Here is a 6916-nt window from a genome sequence, read left to right on the forward strand (position 1 = left end):
CTGCCTAGACCATGAAATAATCATTCAGCAACTATATTATTTGCAATACTGTTTGACCAATAGCTTAAGTGTATTGCTAGCTAGCTCTTACATCTAGAATTAACCTATCTCCATTATTTTATACTTTACCACGAGGCTCATGGCCTACTGGCAAGGTTCCAGCTGGCAGCTCATGTCTTTCCCCTGTGGTGGCTCCATGGTGGCTCCTGACTCTGCCTTCTTTCTCTCAGCACCAGTTGAGGTAGGCTTTCCCCGCCTACCTCTCTATTCTGTCCTGCGCAGACACAAGACAATTTACTTATTAACCAATGGTATTCACAGCATACAGAGGGGAATCCCACATCAAAAAGGTTTCCTGTGTTAAAAAACAAACAAACGAACAAAAAACAAAAAAACAAAAGTGATGGAGGAAGGTCATTGGCTAATAAAGAAACTGCCTTGGCCCATCTGATAGGGCAGAATTTAGATAGGCGGAGTAAACAGAACAGAATGCTGGGAGGAAGAGGAAGTGAGCTCAGATGCAGGGCAGCTCCTCTCAGAGACAGATGCCATGCCCATGTGCTCCAGAGCAGACGTGATGAAGCTCCGACCCAGGATGGACGTAGGCTAGAATCTTCCTGGTAAGCGCACCTCAAGGTGCTACACACATGAATAGAAATGGGCCAGGCAGTGCTTAAAAGAATACCGTTTGTGTGTCGTTATTTTGGGGCATAAGCTAGCCAGGCAGCCATGAGCCAGGCTGTGGGAAGAGGCCCGCAGCTCCCACTACACAAAAGCCAACTCCTACAGGCAGCCCTAAGGTCTCCTTCAAAGATGACACCACCTGGATTGTGGTAATGCTAACCACTGGGCAAAATAGCCCCATGTCTCACCAACCCCCAGGACCCCACCAAGATTGTGAACAAGCAGGACAGAGGAGAATTGACTGCCCCTCTTTGCCTCACCAAGATAGGCCAGTCTCTCAGGTTCCTCATCTACAGGAAATTCCGTAGGATCTTGGGTCTGGAAGCTGAACGCTGATGCAGCCCTGAGTGGCAGTCAGAGAGTTAATGCTGTCCTATGTGACCACTGGAGATTGAAGCCACTCTACCTCCAAAGAAGCTACTGAGATCATGAGTAGGAGCTTGTGGTAATGGTCTGGGTAGCTGGTAAGTCTCTCATTTCATTGATGCAGAGGCCATTTGGTTTATACTTCTGCTCAAATTCATCCTTCTCACAACTCTAATTGTGCTGACAGCCAACTGTAGTTTTATTCAGTTTAGCAGCAGGTCTTGCTTTTTCTAGAGTTTTTAGGTCTCCTAGTGAGAAAGGCAAACTCATGAAACAGGTTTCCATAAAATGTTTACTAGTCCTCTATTTAAAAGAACTTGCTCTGCCATGACTGTGCTCCGTAACCAACCTCTGTCTTGTGGTAAATGACTGAATGAAAAAAGGTTTGAGGTTTATGCAAGTTGTAAAGGTCTGAGAAAATAATTAAAAAATAATAAAATAGGGGCTGGAGAGATGGCTCAGAGGTTAAGAGCATTGCCTGCTCTTCCAAAGGTCCTGAGTTCAATTCCCAGCAACCACATGGTGGCTCACAACCATCTGTAATGAGGTCTGGTGCCCTCTTCTGGCCTGCAGGCATACACACAGACAGAATATTGTATACATAATAAATAAATAAATAAATAGTTTTTAAAAATAATAATAATAAAAGAAAACTTAGAGATGGGGCTGCAGAGATGACTTAGGGCTTAAGTGCACTGGCTGGTCTTTCAAAGGTCCTGAGTTCAATTCTCAGCACTCACATGGCAGCTTACAACCATCTGCCATGGTAGCCTCATAGGATCAGATGACCCCTTCTGATGATCAGATAAATCCATATACATAAAATAAGAATCTTTTTTAAAAAATCTTAGAGATGATATATGGTGTTAACAGTCCAAAAGTTCAGAGTTTTAACATATCAATCAATGGAGTTCTGATGAGCTATTACTCTGGCTCTGGTAAGTCACTGACTACTATTGTAGTCACACACTCAAAATTTTAAATTTCCTTTGGTTGTTTTCTAAGTAGAGACTAAAAGATGCTTTTCTTCATGCTAAAAAAGCATCTCTGTCCAATCTATACATATCCAGCCCCCTGGAGAGAGGAAAATGTATTAATGTTTTTAACTCAAAATAATTTTGAAGTCTGAAAGCTTTTACTGTAACTCAAAGGTGTTGCTTTTTTCTACAATGTGGATTCTGTACAGATTCCAAATAGTGGGAATGCTAATATACCTAAAACCTTTATCCCTTCTTGTCAACTTTAAGTTCATGTAAGCTTCAGGAAATCATGACTTAGGCCAAATGGACTCCCAGATAGACATTCCTGTGGATCAACAGCCTAAGCTGCCCCACCTGCTGCTCATTCCTGAGCGCTCAGTTATAAATGTAAAATTTCCCTTTAAGTTCCTAAACTTCAACTTCTGTCCTAAGTTTGTTGGTTGGTTGGTTGGTTGGTTGGTGTTTTCTGTCCTAGCAGATTTCCACGTGGCTGACAAACACCATCCAGGAATCGGCTGTGAACTGAAAACTGCTCCTAACAGCCGTGAGCCCTGCACTTGTTGAAACTGATGTAAACCAGTCCAGCCAGTGTGACTGTCCCCATGTCTTCAGCCGCATCAGCAAACCAGCTGCTTCTGGTGCATGCCCTCCACCACCCGAACCCCGATCCTTGGCCTTTGACTAGCATTCCAGCCTTCATGGGCCCCGACAATGACATCCTAGTCTCTGCTGCAAAGCAGTTACAGAAGAGAGAGTATGTCACACCTGACCCTCAACAGATGGAATGTTAGGTCTAAAGGAAACTGGGACCCCACTGGAAGGGACCACACCTCACCATCCTTACCATACTCACTGCTGTCATGGTGACCATGTCTACACTTGGATGCATACGTCAGGGTCACAGGATGATGACCCTGATATAGAAAAAACAGACCGCCGAGCGGTGGTGGCGCACGCCTTTAATCCCAGCACTCGGGAGGCAGAGGCAGGCGGATCTCTGTGAGTTCGAGACCAGCCTGGTCTACAAGAGCTAGTTCCAGGACAGGCTCCAAAACCACAGGGAAACCCTGTCTCGAAAAAACCAAAAAAAAAAAAAAAAAAAAAAGAAAAAAGAAAAAAAAGAAAAAACAGACCATCACCGTGGCTTGAAAAGATTCACTGATACAGGTTGTAAATTATAATGTTTGTCTGACTGTGTTACCACCTGCTCTTTCATGGGGTATGTGTCTAGATTCCCCTTTAAGAGCAAATGCAAAGTTGCCATAAATGTCTCACAGCTATTGGTCACACTTCACCAGGTGGCCATTCTTTCTTCACCTCTCAGCTGAAACTGTTTGGTTTGCATACAGTGATGGATTACATCCCTGCTTAGCTAGTTGGCATATGCACAATCCCCCCAAATTTTGTATCTTGGTATTCCTATTTCCCCAGATGTTTGTATATGACGGCGCAGCATGGGGAGCACTTGTATTTGCAAATCTTTCAGCACCTGGGGCAGAAAGAAACATGCAGTTCCTCTTCTTAAAGTCGTCATAGTAAGCCATTCTTAGGGCAACAGGCACAGCAATGACTGATATCAACTACAAAAACTTAAACTTCATGCCGGGCAGTGGTGAATCCCAGCATTTGGGAGGCAGAGACAGGCAGATCTCTGTGAGTTTGAGGCCAGCCTGATCTACAGAGTGAGTTCCAGGACAGGCTCCAAAGCTTCATAGAGAAACCCTATCTGGGGGGGGGGGGGGGCTTAGAACATCAAATAACCCAGGACTTGTTTGCATTAGAAAAGTCTGTTGCAAAATTAGGACAGGTTGACTCATTAGCTGAAGTAGGGTTCATGGGATATTTGTACATTGTAAAAATGTATTGCTGTGATTGGTGTAATAAAAAGCTGAATGGCCAATGGATAGGCAAGAGAGACTAGGTGGGACTTCAGGGCAGAAAGCCAAAGTCAGAGGGATGAACCTAGGTGTCTGTGAGATACCAACAAACCTTGGAACAAGTTGGACATAGGGAACAGAGGGAAAGTAATCAAACCATGTTATATAACATGGATTAATAGAAACAGGTTAATTAAGTCATAAGAGCTAGTTAGAAAAAGCCACTGCTTCTCTGCAGACCATTCAGGAATTATTGGTATAACTTAGCCAAACTTTAAAAACACCTCACAGAGAGGGAAAAGGCCCTTCGGGGAGGAAGTTATTGGTTCCCATTTTTCCTCAGGTTCTTCCTGGCTAATAACTGCTGTCAGCCATCACAGGGCCCTTAGTTCTCCAGCTCCTACCCATTACAGTTGGCCCCTGCATCATTAATGCCTTAACCAGATGTAGACATGCCCACTTAAGAGATTTTCAGCCGATGGTAATTAAGTCCTAGTATGAACAGGTACCCACCACCAGAGGCAAAGATCTGGCTCAGGGAATAACTCAAGGGGGTGGGGGATGACTGACATGTTGATTGCTAATTTAATGATTAAAAGTTTAAAATCTCTGTGCTTAAGAGAACTATAAAACAACATTTAAAAAAAATTAGATCGCGAAATGAAGGCTCATAAATGTTAAATTTTTTGCTGCTACTTCTGTAAAAAAGCTCTTTTTTTTTGCACGATAGGACCTTCTATTTGCAGAGAGTAAATTGTAACTTTGTATTTTTTTTTTTTTTTTTGGTTTTTTTTTTGGTTTTTCGAGACAGGGTTTCTCTGTAGCTTTGGTGCCCCTCCCGGAACTAGCTCTTGTAGACCAGGCTGGCCTCGAACTCCCAGAGATCCGCCTGCCTTTGCCTCCTGAGTGCTGGGATTAAAGGCGTGCGCCACCACCGCCCGGCCTCTAACTTTGTATTCTTTGCCTGTATAAAGCCCAGACTGAGGTGGCTGGGCTTTGCATTTGGAAACTCCCCAGTCCCAGGTGTAGGTGTGTAGACCGGCGCCAGTATCGGAATAAAAGCCTCTTGTTAATATCTATTAATAGTCAGACTGGTGAATCTCTGAAGGGCCCCAGACCCATGACTAGGTAATAGTTGTTTTTTTTTTTTTTTTTTTTTTTTTTTTTTTGGTTTTTCGAGACAGGGTTTCTCTGTGACTTTGGAGCCTGTCCTGGAACTAGCTCTGTAGACCAGGCTGGTCTCGAACTCACGGAGATCCGCCTGCCTCTGCCTCCCGAGTGCTGGGATTAAAGGCGTGCGCCACCATCGCCCGGCTAGGTAATAGTTTTTATTTATTTATTTTTGGTTTTTTGAGACAGAGTTTCTTTGTGTAGCGCTAGCTGTCCTGGAACTTGGTCTGAGACCAGGCTGGTCCTGAATTTACAGAGATCCTCCTGCCTCTGACTCCCGAGTGCTGAGATTTAAGGCCTACATCACCACTGCCAGATGGGTAATGGGTTTAAGTTACATTTTGAAAGAAGATATTATGGATTTCAAACAGACTTTCAAAAAACAAAGAGAAAAATACTCCGTGGAATTTCAACTATTAATACATCAGTGAACATCCCTTGATTTCTCTTTTTTTTACCCTAGGTCTTTACAAACTGTCTTATAGATTGAATTTTTTCAGGGGCTAGGGAAGTATGTTAGGAAATGGACGTTGTCAAACAAATCACCATCACCACCAGCAGAACCTAGTAGCGTAGCCTATAATGGAGTGTTTTCCAACTCATGGGTCATGATCCCTTTGGGGGTAGACCAACTTTCACAGGGGTCACATTTCAGATATCCTACATATAAAATATTTACATTATGATTCATAACAGCAAAATTATCACAAGGGGAACTATGTTAAATGGTCACAGTATTAGGAAGGTTGAGAACCACTGCTACAATACCAGCCCTTGGGAGGTGGAGGCAGAGGCAGGAGGATAAGGAGCTCAAAGCCACCGAGCTTCATGAGACCCTATCTCAAAATTACAAAATAAAATAGTAAAAAAGAGGGGGAGCTGTATCATGAGCACACAGAAAGGAAGGGTGATCCACACCGGTGAAGGATGCTACTTGTGTGCCTGCTTTGTGTCTGTTCTGGGCGGGTGACCCGCATACTCCTTCAGTCCTGGCCGCTAGCCCAAGGCACGTGGGAGAAGTAGATTAAGTGAGCACGAGTTTGCAGTGTGGACGCATCTCCCCAGAGCAGAGCTGTCCGACACAGGCATGAAAGGGAACAGGGGCCAGAGAGCAGTTGGCTGCCTGCACAGTCCCGATCCCAGCCCAGAGCCCCCACCCCGGGCTGGCGCCGCAGTCAGCCGGTGGGGCGAGATAAAGCGGGCAAGGTTCTGCGGATCCGAATCAGGGAGGTGCAGCTCCGATAGCAGCGCCCGGGCCGAGGCTCCCGGTATGTTTGCTCCAACTGTTTAAACTGCTTCAAAGCGCCACAACCCGAGCGACCTTCAGCAAACAGCTGCTAATCTCTAGCAAGGGAGAGCTGTCCTAGGAAGGACCCGGGCAGCCGTGGGGCTCTCGCCCGCACTCCGCCCCCGTGGGACCTCAGCCCTCCAGACTCGGCCACGCCCGGACCGCTAGAGCAGGGTCATCAGCGGAGGCCGAGGGGAACACAAGAGCTCTGGCCGGAAGCCCAGAGGGTCATTATTCCGCCCCCAGGCTCTTGCTCCTCCCTCTGGCCCCCGCCTTGTCCCTTTCCCTTCGTCCCGCCCCCGGGTCCTTGCCCGAGCCCCTCTTGCCCCCGCCCCCAGGCTCTTGTCCCGCCTCCGGGCCCTTGCCCCGCCCCTGGGCCCCTGCCCTTGTTTCGGACCCTTGCGAGACTTCAGGCTCTGGCCCCGCCCCCAGGCTCTTGCCCCACCCCCGGGCCCTTGTCCCTCCCCCAGGCTCTTGCTCCGCCCCCAGGCTTCCCCCCCCCCCATGCCCTTGTCCCGCCTCTAACCCTTGCCTCTAACCCGAACCCTCAC

This window comes from Chionomys nivalis, chromosome 22 (assembly GCF_950005125.1).
Source record: "Chionomys nivalis chromosome 22, mChiNiv1.1, whole genome shotgun sequence".
NCBI lineage: Eukaryota > Metazoa > Chordata > Mammalia > Rodentia > Cricetidae > Chionomys > Chionomys nivalis.